We start from the raw sequence: 20,859 nt of genomic DNA, 5'->3' as shown, positions 1-20,859 counted from the left end.
TGAAGCTATAGTTCGAAGGAACAGATATGAGATCCACAAAAGGTCCCCGGGAGGAAACCTAGGCCAACGAGACAATGCATGGAGTGTTGCAATAGTATGAGAGCAATTCCCCTGTGTGCCAGTGGGTAGGTGTTGGCTTCACCCCGACCTCGTTGACAGAGTTAGTCTCCGCAGACACTATTCCCTCGGATCGGGAGCAAAATACACCTCTTGAGCGTGTTTGAGATCTATGAAAGCACTCGGGGAGATCACGATCCTGTGAAGCTGGTTGCAATTCGCTGCAATGCTGTGTGATGACTAAACTTCTAAGTTCATGCCGTATGATTGTAAGGAATAAAATCTAGCCTGTTCTTTCTCTGTCCTCACTTGGATCAAGGCGACTGGAGGAAAGGTTTCAACGGTAGTTCTCTCTGCTATTTCTTCAATTAGACCAGGACTCTTCGGTAAGCATACTCCTGTCCTCTATTAACGTCTGCTTGTTCATCAGCTGCTGTTTGTGTTCTTGTTCATCCATTATCAAGCCTGATACCATAGGGTACCCGGATCGGTGTTTGTTTGGGTCTTCATATGCGAGCACATGTATCAGAGTTCAGGCATATGCATGTATGTTCACTGCCACAACCTCTTTTGTGTTGCTATGCATTATGTGTGTGCTTGTGTTTTGCGTGCATGTGTACATGTATGCAGTGCGTGCGTGCGTGCGTGCGTGCGCGCGTGTCTGTGTGTATGAGGAGGGACTTGGAGTTGCAATGAATTAGTCAACCCATTCTTCCTCTTCTACTTGTGTCGTGTCGTATTCCTGTTCCTATTCAGGCTCTTCACCAACTATGGCACTGCGGCATGTTTTTGGGATCCTTTGTTGCGCCATTTTGGCCAATGCCCTGCTCGCTGATGCTGGTGAGTTTGGAACAATTCATGCCCTAACCTTTGAATTAGGCTTTACCACCTACAGCTCTGTAGAAGATGCTTTTATGCAACAATCGAATTTTCTGACGATTCCCTTTCTGACTCTTGGCGTTACAACCGACCCCCCGGACGACTGTTCCGTTTGGCAAGTCGTCTGCAGATCGCTTTATTAATTTTTTTTACTATGTTTGCTGGGTGAAGATCGGAGTGCCAGTGCCAGCCAACCCGAACGTGCACTGATGTGCATGCTAGGTTATTATTGTTGTGTGGCTAGGTGTAAAAAATTTAAAAAAAGGAGAAATTTAAAAAATTCTCCTTCGTAGAGTGATATAGTGTGAGATCCAGGTGGCAAAGATAATGGGCTGTGCGTAGATGGACGGCAGTGATATTTCGTGTTGATGTTTCATTTTTGTTGTACACAGCTGTAAGCAACACGCTGGTGGGCTATCATTTCTGTGCCGCTACCCAAGCGGTCCTCCGAGAGGGCCAGGCACGAGTAGACTATGAAACTGCGGGGCAAGTATGCCGTGAGAATAATGGCAAGGTAATGAGTTTGGAGACATTTGCTTCACAGTGCAGAGTCGGACTCCAGTTGAACTCGGCCAAGGTTGCGTGGCTTCGCAGCCGTGGTTACGTCCATCTCACTGGAAAGCACGTACACTGGTCTACGAATAATCATGGCTTTTTCGCGGACCATCCTCTACGCATTGTGTGCGAAAGTCGTAAGTTACGATTCACAATTTGTGACCCAAGAATCTTTCGTACCATTGTGAATTAATTAAGGAAAACAACTACAGTAATATGGCTGTGTTGAGGTACCTGGTTTGCTTCGAGGTGCAGGCAGTGGATCAAATATCCCTGCCAACTTAAAACAGTCCCGAAAAAGAAACTTGTCAGTGGCTTCTAGGTTAGGCTTGATGGAAATGTGATGTGAAGAACAGTAATAGGAACGATGAAAAATAGAATATGTATCTAACTAGCTTTCGCACAATGCTCATCAGGAAGCAACCGATCAACAAAATTGAATGCAACATAGACCAATAGTAAGGATGAATAGTCATAATTAACACCTAAACAATGCCATTAACTCGTTGTTGTCCGGCCATGTCTGCATCTATTATACTCTTTATTGCACTCATAAAATTGCTTACTCCACGCCGACTCTTTAAAAAAAGTATCACAAGGTATTCTTGCAAGATTCCATGTGCGTGACAAGATAACAATCAAACACTCAAAGGAACAACATATAAATATGAAACAACCCTCTAAAGCCTTAAAACCTTAATAAAACCGTCGTGAATGACGCTTCAGCTGATTCTGTTCATTGCAATCCTCTACACTCTTATTTTAGCCGTTTCATGCAACTTCTGCTGGCTTCGGATAAATTCCTATGATCTCACGGAACAAGCCTGTCGAGAGGACTGCTTGCTGTCGTGGAGTGTTGCTGGGTACCTGTTCTTGCTGATATCTGAAAACGTTGTGTTGTCCCATTTGATTGCAAAAGGAAACTACCCTCACCATGGTCACTACAAACGTATCACTTTGTTCGTTCTGTGCGTTTGTTGATGCTGTGGAGATTTAGTTTTTGTATCGCAGACCAAATGGGCAATGGTGCCCAATAACCATAATTATATATACTCAATCTGCGGACAGCATGCTGTTTCGTTCTTTTTGAACTCATCAGCGCAGCACAGAGGAAATGAGGCCGAACCTGATAGCAATGGAAATAAAAATTTCCAATCAGGCCCGAACGTACCTTGCCAGAGTGCTCAAACTGACAAGTCAGTGAGCTCTGCATAACGCAAACAGCAAAGGCACTACCCCACGCAAGAGTGCTCAACTGCTACAAGAGCAGGAGCGAAATACTCAATCTGCGGACAGCATGCTGTTTCGTTCTTTTTGAACTCATCAGCGCAGCACAGAGGAAATGAGGCCGAACCTGATTTAATATATATATAATAATTATGATGGCGATGATTGCGAGGCGACATATGTGCAAATGCTATATCAGATTCTGTCCTTGTGAGTTGGTTGAGGCCAAATAAGATAAGCGCAGTGTAGTGTTGTGTAGCGTTCTAACAAAACTTACACAGCATCATAACGGACGTCATAGTCTTCTGGGGTACCAGCTTGCAATCCGTTCTCATTGCTCTGTGTGTTCTTCTCTCGACTGAGTGGGATCTTAATCCTTCTCTTGCAACGTACATTTTCACATTTCCAGTGTCCTATCACTCTAGGAGAAGATGGGGAATTCCCTTCGTTCCTTTCTCTATATCTGCAACGAACACTAGGCATGAATCGACTAGGCGCCATGCGCGAACTGATGGTGGCGGTGACAATAAAGAGAGCTCTGTTCGAGCTGTAACTCTGCCCCTTAAAGAGCATACGAGGGCAGGCGTGTAAATGTTGCCGCCATTTTGTCATGTGTGTGTTTCTACCGACATGTTAGTCAGCCATTCCCCTCTCTTCATTCGTTTTGTCGGCAGAGTGTCTGCGCACCCAGGGAGATCATATTGATTCCATAACAACAGAAGGCTATGTCAAGTGTGACGCAGGATATGAGTACGTCGAGGATCAACCAGTGTGCAAGGATTCAACGCGTGTGCACAAATGTGTCCGTAAGTTTGCACAGTGAGATCTGTCCTGGTTTGCAGCTTTCTTGCTAATGACGTCATCAATATTTTCCAACCTTCAATGGTTACTAGGATTTCCTTACCGCTGATGTCATCATTTGTTGTACATATAAGGGTGGTGCCTTTGCCATTTACGTCATTGTTTTGTACCTGTGGGTTTGATTACCTGTCATGATTAGGTATAAGCTTATTAAAAGTCCAGTTCTACTGAAGCTTAATGCGGGAGATTTGGAATAGGGACTTTTCCTGTAATGCTAGTGAGCCAGGTCAGGTACGGAGCTGCGTTCAATGCAGGTAGGGAAGGACGCTACATGATCAAAATGGTCTTTGTGGTGAAACGCGGAAGACCTTTCGCATGGAGGCATTGCTATAGTAACAGTATGATCATCCAGCAAACGTTGGATAAGAGCAGCCACATCGTGTCAAGATGCGTAAAGCGTGAGAGTATTATGATCAGCGTACGGGTGCTCGACACGCTGAGGATACTGAATCTTGTCATACTTTGGCAAAGGGTGGACGGAAGAGTCATGTTTTCAAACCGTCTCAAAAATATCCAAAAATGCGAATTATTGCTTGGTATTGTACCACGCTTGACGAGGGCTCAATTCAACAAAACATTTATGATCTCCTCATACATGTATGGTGGATAAACATGTCATGGTGTTTTAAGCCATCTTGAATCCTCCCGCAAAGGACATAACAATAAAATGAATAATTTTCTTTTCAATCTCGGATACTGAGCCAGTAATAAAATGGAAAAAAGAGAAGAAACACATGAGAACGAGTTATGCAGCAACTATCCACGACCGTTGTGGTTGGTTTGCGCACTGGAGATGTGTTAGAGCTAGGTCTCGGGTCGCTGAATGTCTCAGTAGCCTGTCAGTTTTGTGCCCTATTATCGCACTTTCTGACCGTTTATCATCTTGTTACAGTCGTGGATAGTTGCTGCATAACTCGTTCTCATGTCGTTCTTCTCTTTTTAAATTTTCTTTTCACTTTTACTTTCTGAGCGAAGAGCTCGGGGAGCTGCCGCATAACGACTTCAGTATTCCAAATCCTATTGCTAAAGAGCGCAGTGTAATGGTGGAGGTGACTCAACATTTTCCTCAATGGCCGAGAGCTCTGTCCCACCCTGGAATAATATTCCAAATCCTGTAATATCAATTCAATAATTTGAATGTGATGGCACTCCCTTACCAAAAAGGTCAGCTTTAAAACCACACCAAAGGTGATAAAATGAGAAAAAACGTTGTTACATCTCCATCCCCCCCAGGCGCGTGCTCGGCGATGGGCACGGGGGGCACGTGCACCCCCAAAATTTTTCAATCTGATCCAAGGCAATTGTAATGTATGCAAATATGCTCTAAAATTCAAGAAAGGTTGCAAACAAATTGCAGAAAATTGCCGGGGGGGGGCTCCCCTCGGCTCCCGTGCAGGCGTGCACCCCCCTAGTTGGGGGGGGGGGCCGAGCACGCCCCTGCCCCCCCCCCCCCCCCAGTGAAAGCACTTTACACACTGTACACCATGCTGCACTAACCTCTTTACTCTGTATTGGTGTGTGCACGTTTCCAGCTCAAGCATCTTGTGTCATCACTGCTCCATTTGACGGTTCTGTCAGACCCGATAAGCTCACCATATTGCAGGGTGAAGAAGTCCAGTATTCTTGCAACCAGGGTTACGAACTCATTGGCAAGAAGAGTGCGACATGTGAAGCGCATGACGTTCTTTCACACTTTAAACCTGTTTGTTCAGGTATGTACATGTACGTGTTGTAACCCTGCACTCATCACATGCCACTGAGTTACTGGCACATATCCGAGGTCTCCGGCTACTAGTAGCCCGCTTTGACTGTGCACAACTGGCCTGCGCCTCGACAGTGTTGTTATGCCCGCAACTCACTGAAAACCTTTGTTTGTGTTTCCATGGTTCGTACACCTGGCTACGTTGCAATCGCTTCCCTATCAACTTTGCGAAATCAAAATGTCCATACTGAACATACAAGTACAGTTGCGCTCACTGAAATCCGACCCAAAATGCAGGGCTGGCCGCGGCCCTGGACCAGTTCCGATCACATCACAGTCATGTGTGGGTAAAAACAAACAATAAGAGGACAGAGAACTGAGTTTCACGCACTAAGCGATCATCAGAAAACAGAGAACTGTTTTCTGAGTTAAAACACTTTCTCTGTCCTCTTACTGTTTGAACCAGCTCTGCCTCTCGGTATTGAGCACTCTCTTGGACAGCCTGGAACCTCTCTGTATTTCATATTATGTGTACATGTATATGACACATGTGTACGTCCAGCCGCACACGTCCCTCTTCCAAGGCGTCAAGGGCCGTGGAACTCGAGGGCGCTAGCTTTGCACATTGGCCCGGATTTCAGTGTGCACATTGTGGCCATATTTTCTGATTTCGCTCACAGCAGGCTCCTTCTATCCCCGCGTTAGCCTATATTCATGCACCTTGGGTCGGTGTGTACCCTACTCACGCGATTAGTTCCCCATGGGCACCATCTTTTTCAATGTCCGTCACAGATGGGGTACTATAAGAGAGGGCACTATTCAAGAGAGGGCATTATTTTTCAATTCTGGTACCTTTATGTCGTCCAGCATAAACACAACGAAGGCAAGAAAGAAAAGAGCATAGTGTTTACTGTAAACTATCCCGACAATCAAAGCAGCAACAAGAACTGTGACTGCAGCAGCAACAAGAACTGTGACTGAAGCAGCAACAAGAACTGTGACTGAAGCAGAAACAAGAACTGTGACTTTGATCCTGAAATCACCAGTGCAATGAGATGGACAAGTACATTGGCAAAAGACCTCCACACTTCTACAATATCATGAAGACTACGTACTACATGTACATAACCCCATGGAGGTTATGTACTCTTGTTCGTTGTCTGATGATTGGTTCCGTCATGAAACTCTGAGTCACAACGGAATTGATTTGCCAAGGTTTTCATTGTGTGCCTTTGTGTACACCGCTCTGCCTGAATCAGGCATTGAGCACTCTTGCAGAACCAAAGAATATTGCCTCTGTACTCTTGATATTATGATAATGCGAAATAGGCTGTTGCCACTGAATCTTACTGAATTTACATGTAGCTGATCTAGTACTTTTAAAATCTCTACTTATCAATTTAACAAGATTGGCAATAATTTAAAAATAATGTGTTTTCTGGGTGTTCTTGGTGTGCTGCAAAATGCGTGTTAATGCTCGTGTGTGTGTGGGTGCGTTTACGAACATGCGTGTATGTATGGGCGTCGGTGTTTGGATGCTGTGTAATCGGATACACTTCCTTGCCCTGGTGAATTTAGCTCGGTCAACATCAACTTGTAAGTATCAAATCTGCATGTACTTTTGAACTACAGTGAAATCTGGTTTAAGCAACCACCCCACAGTGCAAGAAAAAGCGGTCGTTAAAGCCAGGTGGTCTTTAGAACCAGGTCCTACAGTGTCTGCGTAGAACTGTCGGAGCATGGAAAAACGGTCGTTAAGAGCAGGTGGTCGCTAAAACTAGAGGTCGCTTACACCAGGTTTTACTGTATTTTTCTAAAAGTTTGAAAGTGTATACTCTGCCCATTGCATCACTATATTGACAACCTTCAAGATCCAGTCCCGACTAAGTGTGGACAGCACTACATGTATAATGTAAAGAGAAGATGGGATTAGATATCCTTAGCTAAAAAAACGCTAACGTAAACGCAAACCTTTCCGTACTTCGGATCGTTCAAGCTGATTTTTCCCTTAGCACAAAGTACGTTACAGTTGAGACGAAGTAGTCATGACAACCATGGCGATGTGAATTTTCGTGGAAACAGGTGCGGGAAATTCAAAATTTTGAACCAGGGATTAGTTTGCTGTCGTTCCGAAAGAATACCTTGGCGAGGTCTTTTACTCTGGAATAGCAAAAGCACGGCGAAAATGAGTTTTCGCTGTTCCCAGGTCCTTGGAAAACCTTTCCTAAACGCAGCACCGAAGACTGTAAGGGTTCTTCAGCTCCAGCACGTCTGGGAGAGGCCGATGAATTTCTTCCTCAGGACTGGAGTGCCGTGGAACTGGTCCTTTGTTTCCCAGATGGGATAGAGGGAGAAAGGCACGAAGCAGAGGACGCAGGCATTGTCAACTGAAAGGCAAAACTCGTCAAAAATAAATGTCACAAGATGAAGCAATCTCTCGACTCTCATCTCGATCTGCACGACGCTTTTTATCTCCCGCCAGTTACAAAACAATGCGAGTTTTTGCATTTTTTGCAGAATTTCCATAACGAACGTCGGCCCGTTATTTTGAGCTCTGTAACGTTTTTCCGTTATCCGATAACGTCTTTTGTCACGGCTGGGAGTGAGTACCGTAAAAGTTAGCGTTATCGTACTTTTGCTAAGGATGTCTATTGTCTGCAGGGTGTGTCGAGTTGCGCAAGTTGCCAATTTTGACAGCAGCTTTAGAATAGAGTAGGCACTACGATACGTACACAAAGGAACATGCTACAGTTGCGCTCACTGACATCCGACCCAAATTGCCAAGCTGGCGCCCTGGACCAGTTCTGATTCCATCACTGTAATTGTACATGTGTACGTCCGGCCGCATTCATTCCACTGCCAGGGCGTCAAGAGCCGTGCAAGTAATAGTTGAGGGTGCCAGCTTTGCACGTTGGGTCGGATTTCAGTGAGCGCAACTGTACTACACCGACTCCAGCATGGAATCGGTCGGCATTGATTGGTTGGAGGCCTGCTTCACCACGTAAAAGCATTAAAGATCGCCAAATATCGACCAATACATACATTGTACTTAATAGGAGAGCACATAGGACAAGAAACTCGCCGCAGATTCGTCAGTGACTTACACCAGCACAGTCCATACCAGGCAATTGTTGGGCCAATTTTCAGGATTTTTCGCACGGTTCAGTGTCGGCCGAAACTCAGCCTAGTCTGGACAGGCACCGGTCATGTCATTTTTTCACGGCTCAACAGTACAGTAAAATCTGGTTAAGCGACCACCCCACAATGCAAGGAAAAACTGTCGTTAAAGTCAGGTGGTCTTTAGAACCAGGTCCGACAGTGTCTGTGTAGAACTGTCCGTGCATGGAACCAGGTTTTACTGTATATTCTTTTGGTCTGTTGCAGCTGCCTGTGGCGAAGGTGGAAGAATGTCTTCTGGTAACTGTATCTGCGATGAAGGCTATGAATTGAATTCGGATCGCGTTTGCACCGGCATTTACCGCTTCATCGATGGTAAGCCATTACTGCTAGGCTTCGCGTGAGAGAGGCGGGTATGTTTCGGGTACTGATTATTGGCACAGAGCGTCCAGGTGTCTAGGAATACATGCTGGCATGCTGCCGAGTCTCACGTTTCTCAGCGGGTGCATTCGTTCAATCCACAGCATGCCTCTGGCATACGAATATTGCTGTCTCCCAGTGTCCGATTTCAAACATATTCCACCTAAGGATAGTTGGTATGTTCCGCAGGTACGTGGGGCAACGGGATCACTTTTCCAGTTTTCAAAACTTTAACGTAAATTTGGTACGGGCGGCCGCATCTTTACACAATTGGACACACTTAGCCCACACGCAGAACGGAAATTATACGTTGCATTGGAAAAAGGATGACGTGAACTCTGCACTGAGGTGAAGGATTATACCAAAGCACGTTGCTTCCAACACACATGCTAACAGGCTCTGTTTAGATTGCTGCCTTGCTGCTTTGTGCCGTCAAATGGTGTGTGTGTTTTTTTGTAAAAAAAAGATTTATCCATTGCACATAGGAGGTAGATTGTGATCACAAAGCGTTCGTTAGACCACAGTGCATCATCATCATATCAAAGTTGGAAATGAATCTAGGGACGTTTTGCTCGGCTTAAAAGAGGTCTAAGTATGGTTGGCACCCGGGGACTTGAATTTTAATTTGAAGTGGGGACTTTGTCGGCGTCTCCTTGGTTCAGCTTTGTCCCATTCTTCGGCTCCGATATGGCTAAAGCATTGCTCATGACAGGCAATGTCATGTACATTGTGAACAGGATAAGTCCTCGTGGGGTTAGCATTATTTTTCACTTTTTGCAGCTCACATCCGGGGCCTAATGACGGGCCTCTTTACCCCTTTTTTGCTTCAAAAACAAAAAAACCTCCGAGAAATTGCTGCTTTTCATAATGTAAATAAAAGGGGGGTTGTCAACTGACAACCGCTCTATTTAGTTGCAATTCACTCTTGGCGCATGCGTTGGATGAAAATTCTTTTTATTATTGATGTCGAAATATTATTGACGTTTCGGGCCAGTCACCCATCGTCAAATAATTTTTCATATGTAAAAGGTTTAAGGCCGGGTGGAGATTGAATGTATTCTCTTTGCAGCTCACATTCTGGCATGATCATAATTTGAAGTTCTCCCCAGCTTTGATATTAATTTCTCCTCCTTTTCCTTCTTTTCGTTTCACAAACATATGAAGATCCGGACACTTGCGGCCATGGAGCGAAACTGCGCATTACGAAGACACTCAGGGAATGCTGCTGGGAATATGTGGGCAACTTTTGCCAAGAAGGTATGTTTATAGAACACATCATCACCAGGAAGGTTTCTTTGAATGTATGAAAATAATGTATGAAAAATAATGTATGAAAATAATGTATGAAAATAATGTATGAAAAAATTAATAATGTATGAAAAATAATGTATGAAAATAATGTATGAAAATAATGTATGAAAATAATGTATGAAAATAAGGTATGAAATAGTAGCATATACTGTGAAGTGTGCACAGACTGTATATCTCTGGAAACGGACAGAGTTGTTTGGTTGGATGGTGTTGACAGATGCATGAACCGATTAATGAGGTTATATGCAAGCAGTTGTTATTATTAGGTCTTATTATACAAAGTTGAACTCGGATGGTGAGCCAATAATTATAGTTATGATGAAGAAAGGAAAAGGACATTCATCGACCTAACTTGGACCTCTTGGACCTTTCCGAACCTGAGCCTTCCAAGTTGGAAGGTTGTTGGTTTGCGCCTTGGAGAAGTGTTGGAGCTTGGTCGATGAATGTCTCAGTACTCCTTGTCAGTTTTGTGCCATTTTGTCGCACTCGCTGACTGTATAAGATCTGGTTACGTTGGTGGACAGTTTGTCATAACTCGTAACATTTTGTCCTTTTCCTTTCTTCATCTTAGTATAGAGTTCAAGTGTCAGAAGGGATCGTCGCAAATTACAAATGCATTTGTTTTTATGCCCGCAGTCAATAGGACAAGTTGAATCGACATGGAAGCTTTATTCGTGCAATATCACACTATGGAAAAAATAAATGTAAACACGAGAAGGACATGAGAACAAGTTATGCAGCAACTATCCACGAGTGTCACAAAATGAATAGATAGATAGTTGCTGAATAACTCGTTCTTATGTCTTTCCTCTCTTTTTACGTTTATCACTGGCTCAGTATCCGAGTTCAAATAAGTGCAATAACAACCGTGAAAGTGAGAAGGAATGGTGAAGAGAACGATAAATACGGATTCGAACCAGTTTTCGTACAACACACATCACGAATCTTCACTCAAGGCCAGTGAAAAAAGTTCGACTTTTGCCCTGACTGACATGTTGAGAGCGATATCTCTGCAACGAGACATCGTAGCTCTTCGGCGATTGTTGCATTAATAAGCGGAGCTCTTCGGCTTCTTCCCAGATAGTTCGGTCGTGACAATACGTCAAGTTTCGGGTGAGTTTACGGTATACCGTCGTTTTTGAATGTACAAGCTTCCAAAAAAATAAGACAATCAGTGTCAAGAGGAGAAGGGGAGAAAAGGAGAATAGGCATTATTCGGAGGAAAAACGTGGAGCGGAATTTGAAAGAATTGGTCGATCAAAGTAGGCTAACGCTAGCAGTGAAAGGGAAGCGATTTTTACTATAATTGGTATGTTTGGAGAGGCACGTGACTCATTTGCGGGCATCATAATTATGCGCTCGCAAATTAGGATTTGGATTTAAGCAGTCTTGTTCGTTCTGCATCATCAATATATAACCCCTAACTGTTTTACTAAGGTCTGATCCCAAACAAGAATGATGATATTATGTTTTTTTCAGTGTTTGGTGTGGCCCAGAGACCGACCGTTTGGAGTGCTGTGAAGATTGTATGGGGTTGGTGGATGGCTACAGGGCAGTCTTCGCATAATGAGAAATGATCCAAAACAGAATGGACTCGGATGGAGAGCCAAGGATTAATTCAAAGAAAAGAAAAAGGGCCAAGGAAAGTCGGCACCCTCAGTCAGTGTCGTGCAATGTTATCGCATGAACTAATTGTTTAGTGACTGGTGGTGTTGGTGGAAATTATAGAGTAACTTGTAGTTCCTTGGTCCTTTTTATTTTCTATAAACTGATCCAAAAATATTTCACGGTTCGCGTGAGACTCCGCTGGAAGCCGGGCTTTCCGCATCCGTAGGAACGCCACCACCCTTCAAGGATCAAGGCGTAGATGCAGCTCCTAAAGCGGTGGGAGGTGAGTAGATCAGCTCACCAGCAAAGTGGTCAAAGACCGAAAATCCCATTCACTGTATCCATGTTCATCCATGGATTGATCCAAAACAAGTCATTAATAAAGTAAAAATATTCCCTGTTCGGCTTGTTTGCTTCTTCTTTGACTACTGCAGTGGAACCAATCTACCATGGTTAATGAAGATGCATGTTGGACTATATTACCTATTCTATTTCAATGGGCTGAGCATTTTTCTCTTCTATTCCTTCCTTCAATTCGAATTTTTGTATCAGCATGTTATGTATTTGCTAGTGTTGCACGATGAAAAAAGTAAACGAATATGCGTTTGTGTGTTTGAGGGTGTGCAGGGGTGTGTCGGTGTGGGTGGAGGGGGGGGGGGGGGGTTAGAGAAAGAGAGAATGTGTATGAGGTTGTATATTATGTGTATGTGTCACATTGCTTCGCCAGTTGTGTGGATTAGACAGTTACCTGGCGCAAGTCTTGATCTGTCTCATTCAGATCTTGTTCGCTATCGTTGCTATAAAAGAAATTCTGTGGGTGCACATCCAGTGCATTTGCAGATTTGCGTGCTTCTCTTGCGACGGCTTCTCTTGCGACGGGCGTATACATTGTACATAGTACATGGTGTATACATGGTACATGGTGTTGTTTGTGTATGTGTGTGTGTGTGTGTTTGTGTATGTGTGTGTGTGTGTGTGCGTGTGCACGCGCGATTGACGTTGAGTGCGTTGGTAGGTCATCGGACGTGTTTGAGCGTGCGCTTGATCGTGTTGTTGGTGCCCATACGGGCTCAAGTGCGTTGGAAGTATTTTTTGGCACGACATATAAAATAGAATTATCCAACTCATACACCGAGTCAAAAATTACATAAATTATTGGTATGATTTGGTTCTGCCATCTGCAGTGCCTTGAACAACGGAAACCTTCTACTGTTGTTCCCCTTTACTGACACATGTGCCATCTATAGGGCTTGAAAGTGGTACGTCACAGCATAGCAACAATTTCAAAAATTCAAAAACTGGATCCAAGTTGTATGGGTTTTCTACTACTGTAGTTGTAGTTCAAGCACATTTCAAGCGGTCTTACTCACAGCAAGGTGATGTAGTCAATGAAACTGACTGATTTGGCTACTGGGGGCGGGGTGACAACTGGTGGCGAAGTAAAAGCCACACCTGCATGCGACATGAGTGGGTTGCTATGCATCCACATCCTGAGTAGTCATAGCCCAAATTTGCTAGCAATTCTTTGAGCAAAATATCGGATGCGCAAGTTGCCGGCAAGTTTTGAGCAAAATATGGAGTTTTGGTGGGCTTTTCGGAAAATCCAAGGCTTCTTAGGGACTTTCCCTACACAATCAGTAATCAAGTTTGAAAATGAGCACAAAAGTTGGACAAAGCAGACTCGTGGCTACATTTTTGTAGAAAGGTGAGCAGCAGCAGAAGCTCAATCAAAAATACCGGCGCCATCAGCGACAATTATCGTTGAGTTTTCCTTGAAACTCATTTTATCTCGAGCAAAACCAAAGCAAAATACCGACGGAGAAAGGAAATGCCAAGCAGAATATCGAAAAATGTTGCGGCAAAATTGTGCGGCAAAATATCGATGAAGGCTGAGCAAATTTGGGCCATGACTAATCCTGAGGCAATAGCAAAGTCACACCTTAGTGGATCCAAAATAGAAATCTGATGTCAACTTACTACTCCCTGGCCGTTTTTGACGTCATCACTTTCAAGCCCCATTACTGGCTTTTCGTCTGGATTTCTATCCGTTGTATGTTCTATCCAAGATCCTATACTGCAGCGTTGTGTGGTGCAGTGCTGCCACTGTAATGGTTACCCAGCTAGAACTGAAGGATGACAGGATTTTCAGAGCAAAAGTGTGCTTTAGTTTGTTTCTTTGTATACTGTATTTGAATTCGCTAATCCAAACGAGCACAAAATAATGCTCAATGACAAGGCAGCGAATATGTTATTATGTTACAGGGAAGGAGGGCTGGGGAGAAAATAAGGAGAAAGCTTTCGATTGGACACTCCATTCTGTGTTGCAATGGAAACCCTATCCTTGAACACACCTCACTAGTCAACTCTGCTGCAAATGTATTCATCAGGTAGCACTGCAGCACGCACGCCCCATAATAAGTCGTGAGATAGAAAACTGCTTCACTTTGATACCCTATTGTAAGAATCTCTAAATTCAACTCGGATGGTGAGCCAGTACTCCTGGTCAGCTGTGTGCCATTTTGTCGCACTCGCTGACCGTATAAGATCTGGTAATACGTTGGTGGACAGTAAGTCATAACTCGTGACATTTTTTACTTCTTCTTTTCTGTTCAACTTTGCTTGGCTGGCTTGAATCACCTTCACCAGTATCTTTTCATTGGCTTAGGTCATGAGTTTCTTTTCTATAAATCAGATTTCAGTCAGGATATATAACCGGTTACACATTTCTGAAGGACGCCTCGAGCAGGTTCATTAAACGTTGATTGTTTCCTAAAAACTCCAAATCATTCTTGATGACAAATTGACGAACGTTCTGTTCTGCCTGAGGATGGTCACAACGACCGAAACCGTAGGCTCACATAATTAGTGGATTGTGTGTGTGAAAACGGAAGTTTTAAAGTGCAGGCGAGTTGCTTGCCACCAATTTATTATTATATTTTCGATTTTTATGCGGATACAATTACACTAGATACCCTTAACAATAATAACGGATACAATTACACTAGATACTCTAGATACTAGATACTCGGTACTCTAGATACTAGATACTCTAACAATTTTATCAAAACGAACTTAGAACGTCGTTGGAGCAACCAACTTCATAATTTTATCAAACATTATGATAATTACCACATCAAATGCTGCGGAGACCTATCCAGAATCGGCAATATGCTGGCCCTGGCCTGGAGATCTGCAACTATAATCAGCTTCTACTTTGCAACACTAACGGATTAGTCCCCTTTGTCGATTGATGGATCAATCGGTAGATTCGGCTCTGTTTTTCTTTCCTTTCTTTCTTGTTTTAATTGTACGTTGAACTCATTGGATTTCTTTGTATTCTGTATCTCGTTATCGTTATATTTCCCTCTAGCCCTCTCGCTTAGGATGAGCTTTCTTTTTTATGGCAGCTTAAGCGAAGGCTATATACCTGCTTTATGCAGGTTGATGCCAACGCGAACAAGCAAAATAATAATAATAATAATAATAATAATAATAATAATAATAATAATGCGGATATTCTGTGAAGACGTGAGGATTGAGAATGTTGGTAGTTTTAACTGTCCAGACGGGAATACAGTAGGGACCGGCAGATTCTGCTCGAAAAGCAGTGAAATTGGCAGAACCATACAAACCTTATGGCGGGCAATTCCTCGAATTCTGCTCCATTTTTTTATCCACATACCAAACCTGCATGAAACTTACCAGAAAAAGAACCGAATTCTGCCCATTTTTCTGCCGGCAGAATCCGCTGGACCCTAGAATACAGTAACTGTTACGGATTGTGACCTTCAAGGAAATTTGAATAACACAACATGCGACTTAAGTTAAAATCTGCTGTTCCTATTGAAAAGCAACTTGTGAGGTTGTGATATGAGGATAAGCTTTTCCTATCCGCAAAAACCTATCGGATGAAGAGGAAGGCTACTGAATGAGGTACCGTTATACCGTTATACCGTTAACCTTTGGGTTATTCTGAAATGAACATTATTACGTGAACTCGGAAGTTACTCGGATGTTGAGTCAAAGGACCGCAATAAAGTAATCCTGGATGAAAAGAAGGGACAAGATAGTTTTTAAAATTTTGAAGGACGCTTCACGTAGCTTCATTACACTAGAGTAGTTTGCAGGCAACCTGCCTACACTCAAGAGAGCACGGCATTTCACACACATACATTAGAAGATAGTTTTTTGAAGAACTTTGAAGCTCCATTGTAGCCTTGCAATCTGGTACTTCACCTTCAATTCGCAACACACGAGCAGTCCATGGCTACTTTTGCTGCTTCACCAAGTCAATTTCGTATCGCAATCCTAGATTGGCTAGGTACCCCGTAAGGAGACCATAGGTCTGTGGGGACTGCCCTAGAGAAAATATGAATAAATACTATACTATACTCTACTACTACGCCACGTTCAGTAATAACACGCGTTGTGTAGCCAAGGTCTGATTGTGTGTTGCGAATTGTAGGTGAAGTAAACGACAAGATATTTGAGCCTTTTTGTCGCACTCGCAGACTGTGTATGATCTTGTTCCGTTGGTGGACAGTCAGTCATAGCTCGCAACATTGTGTCCTTTCGTTTATAACACAATTACATGTATATTCCACAAAGATGTCAATGTTGAAGCAGAATTGATTGAAAATGCAGTCAGGATAGGATCAATACGGTATTTTCAGAGTGTAAGCCGCACCCAGAATTTTTTTGTCATGGAATACAGACATTTACGCTGTTATTTTTATCACTGTTAATTAGACCATCGAACTGTATAAGCCTTCTTCTGGTTGTGCAGACTCGAAAGGCATATGCCGCCGCCGACGTTTGGGTGAATTTTCTGGGTTTTGGTTGATTCACTGGTGTATAGAGTACAGATTTGACAAGACATGGCCATGGATAGCATTTACCGTTCACCCTATTTTGGACAGTGGGCCCGCACAGCCATTGTACCCTTCTGGCCACTGGTACCCAGTCTTTGCGCGAGTTCTGTGAATCTGCATCTTTCCTGTCAGGATTGTCTAAAGCAATTGAAGGTGTTGTGGTTGACGTTTATTGACTGGCTTTTCATGCAGTCTCTACCATGCCCATTGGATATCACTGGTACTCCGGATCTGCCAGTCTGCAGGAGCAATTTGTGTGTGTGTGCATGTGCGTGGGCGCGCGCGTGTGTGCCTGCCTGGCGTGTGCGTGCGTGTGGGTGTGTGTCAGTCATTGAGATTGTATAAGAAGGTCTTTAGGGCTTATACTCCAGACAAGACCATAGCACAAGACCTAGTCTTTAACATGTTCAAGTTCACGATGACAGCACGAACAAGGCCAAGGACCCACTATTTATGAAACTTGGATGGGTACGCGGACAATGAAGTTGAAGACACCACTGCAGCTGTACTTACGCGGACGTGCAAACTATGCATTACTACTGAATGTATTATCCCAGTTCTGAAAGCTAACAATCATATGCTCAAGCGCAGAGCTCTGCCCTAGACTATGTCTTTTTCTCTTTCTTTGCTCACCTATTGCTCATCACTTCTTTCACAGATTTGGTATTATGGAAAGTTTGTAAACCCCGTCGATAGGCGAAAGCCTTTGGGGAATCCTTAAACAATAAAAATTACAAAATTGCAATTACTCCCCTCTATTTCTGCACCTCTTAGCATGTCGAGACAGCCAGTTGACTTAAGGAGAGGGTGACACCAACCCGGACAATGAGGAAAAAGAAAATAAGAAGCACGTACACACAATGGGACGGGATTAGCAACTTTAATACGAAGAAATAGGATGCCCAGCGAACGATGCAGCAGAAGTGGTGATTGTGAATTTCTATTACTAGTACGTAGTCTTTGTGAGTTGTTCACCGAGGTCGAGTGCTGGACTGCGACTTGACAGGCCGCGCAGGGTTGTTTACAGCGCCAGTTTGGGATGGGCGATAGACCCTCGGGGCCTCTTCAAATGCAAATATGGGCTGTAACGTGTTTGATTTGAACTCCAACCTTACTCGGCAGGGTTGCGCGCTCTCGAGCACCAGTCGTCTCAGGGGATAGGCTCGAGATTGGCTCCGCGGTCCGCACCATGTCATCCAGTTGGCCCCCCCCCGCCCCCCCCCCCCCTCAGAAGATCTTGGTCCAGGGAGTCAATTGCTTACTCTGCCTGAGCTTTACGCAACAGGATCCACAAGAATCTCTTGCGAAGGAAACTAGCCCCACAAGGTCATGTAAGAAGTACAGGAATGTTGCGAGAGGAAGTTACTGCGATGGGCGTTACATCGACCGGACTCTCGGTCGCGAAGTGGGTCCCCTCGGAACGAATATAGTCCCTAGTGGTGAAAGCTAAATATGCTTATGGACCGGCGTTGAGATCACAGGAAACCCTTGGGGACGTGTCAAAGACCACGAACCCAGGCACAATTTGTTGCAATGCTGTATTCTTGTAAGGTAGAAACCTGGCCGGGTATTAGATCTGTTGCGATAACATACTTCGAAGCAATTTTGTACAGGTATATATTCACTGTCCCATCCCTTGCAATTAGACCTGTTTTGCTAACATCCATTCTACATGACTGTTGAGAACGAACTCGGATAAGAATGATGTATCCTTGGCCATTAAGAATTGGAACTTGGTATGTACGATTATTTGCACTTGTACAAGTGGCCTCCTTGGCTAAATTCTCGTGAATCATATTGTACATTATCACTCCCTTAGTATTGACTCACATAGATTTTTGCCATACCTAAGCAGTCAAATATTCCTGCATATTTCACTCCTTAGGGCTATATTGACTGCTTATATTTGACTGCTTAGGGGTTGCGCAGTTGAACGGTGCCTAGTGCAGCATTGTCACTGCATGAGTAGGTGTTGGTGCAACGGTTGTACAATCATAAAACCGGGATTCATGAGGTTATCGTTCTGGAATTTGAAATATGGACTGTTTGTCGTGATAAATCTAATATTGACTTCGTACTTGGTCAGTATAGGAAATAAAAACCTCGTAAAAGACCTCGGCTTCGCCTCGGTCTTTTACTCGGCTTTTATTTCCTATATTGACCTCGTACTCAGTCAATATTAGATACGTATAACTCCTCTGATTCTGGAATCACAGGTGCCTCTTCCCAAGCAGGGCGAATATGCAATCATTATGTATCTAATATTGACTGAGTACTGAGAGGTCAATATAGGAAATAAAAGCCGAGTAAAAGACTGAGGCGAAGCCGAGGTCTTTTACGAGGTTTTTATTTCCTATACTGACCAAGTACGAAGTCAATATTAGATTTATCACGACAAACAGTCCGTATTTCAAATTCCAGAACGATGACCTCATGAATCCCGGTTTTATGATTGCACAACCGTTGCACCATCCCATGCTCATAAAGTGACCATGCTGCACTAGGCACCGTTCGACTGCGGAACTCATAAGCAGTCAAATATAAGCAGTCAATATTATAGCCCTAAGGAGTGAAATATGCAGGAATATTTGACTGCTTAGGTATGGCAAAATCTATGGGAGTCAATACTAAGGGAGTGATACTATGTCCTTGGTTGTTTCTCCTATGACCACTCCAGTGTAAAGACCATGTTGACAACAATTTCCTCCATCACTCAAGACGGATTTGTCAAGCAACGTTACCTGTTCCACTCCTATTGTTTAGCACTTATTTTCTTCTTCTTTCTTACTTCGTCACTGTGCACTAGGGCACTGTGCACTACGTCACTGTGCACTACGTCACTGTGCCCTACGTCACTGTGCACTACGGCACTGTGCACTACGTCACTGTGCACTAGTTCTATCGAAATAATTATTACAATCAGTTCGCTTCAGTTATTTCACAGTATACTTGACTAGCACGGGCAACGTACTTGCATTTGTGCTGTTACTACGATGTGTGTGCGTGCGTGCGTGTGTGCGTGTGCGTGTGTGTGTAAGGGGGAGGGGGCTTGTGGCAGTAGCCAGACAGGACAGGGCAGGATAAATGTGTGTTTATGTGTGTGTGTGTGTGTGTGTGTGTGTGTGTGTGTGTGTGTGTGTGTGTGAGTGTGTGTGTGTGCGTGTTTATGTGGTTTGCGTGTGAGTGTGAGTGTGCGTGCGTGAGTATCCGTGTGTTTGTGAGTCTGTAAGTGGCCAAAGACGATCTCCATCAGTGGTGGCTGCATCTGCTTACGCAGTTGATGATCTCGAGAATGATGACATAGCGTATGACAATCATCATTGGAGATGCGTATGAAGAGCTGCATTGCAAGATCCCTTAGCGCTAAGCAGGAGAAAATCACATACAGATACCTAACTCGCAAGGGAAAACAGGATCAGCCTCTATTGCCCTAGTATTTTGGTATAACAATATTGCACAGTGCGTGTGATGATAATAAATATCATCATTGCGTATCAATCGCCTTAGTCCAAATAGACTTCTTTACAAATGCTACATACTCTTTCCGAAGACGTGTGTACAAAGACTGTTCAACTTAGGGAGATCCTCAGTGTATTCTATTGCATTATATTAAAAACTGAAAACAGCAAAGATCTACAGCGATAGACAGAGAAAGAAATGCTGCACCTTGATATCTGACCAAGTCAATTAGTCAAGTTTGTGCCCTGCCAGCATGCACCAATGCAGAGCCGTACCTGCAGTTCCTCTAACTACATCATTGCACAGCTAGCTCTCGGCGCGACGTAGCCTTATAGCACGATAATAATTCATTCACAAACACTGACTGCACTAAGTTTTCTTCCAGCCATGCCCTATGCACTGTGATGAGCGTGTTGACGGGTTTTCATGACAATACTGAATCTCATTAAACCGATCATGTAAAATCGAACAACCGGTACACCTAGCGGCAGTTGCAGTGCCCAAGTAACGATGGGGAGAGGTGATGGGTCTCGCAGCCCATGGCAAAAGTGCCGAAAAACCCAGTCAGCCGCATCCATGTACAGTGCAGGCAACTGAAATCCGACCTCCTGAGCGCTAGCGGTGGGTTCACATTCTTTACGATGTGAGCGCACCGCTCATGGGGTCGGATTTCACTTGCCAGCACTGTACTTGTACCCGTTATGCCTGACTGCCTGACTGCCTGGCCAGAACTTGCAGAAGTAAGTAAGGCCCCCTGTTTGCACGCACAACAGTTGCACCAACACCGCAACA

General features: G+C 44.0%; 1 long non-coding RNA gene across 1 annotated transcript; it reads left to right on the top strand.

Annotated features, from left to right (window-relative positions):
• Positions 1-9,985: 9,985 nt before the first annotated feature.
• Positions 9,986-12,331, top strand: LOC135828558 (uncharacterized). Its single transcript, XR_010555706.1, has 2 exons — positions 9,986-10,075; positions 12,172-12,331. It is a non-coding gene; the product is annotated as an uncharacterized LOC135828558 (long non-coding RNA).
• The last annotated feature ends 8,528 nt before the right edge of the window (positions 12,332-20,859 follow it).

The sequence above is a fragment of the Sycon ciliatum genome, chromosome 12 (assembly GCF_964019385.1).
Source record: "Sycon ciliatum chromosome 12, ocSycCili1.1, whole genome shotgun sequence".
In the NCBI taxonomy this organism is placed as follows: domain Eukaryota; kingdom Metazoa; phylum Porifera; class Calcarea; order Leucosolenida; family Sycettidae; genus Sycon; species Sycon ciliatum.
This window is presented reverse-complemented; position numbering and strand designations above follow the sequence as displayed.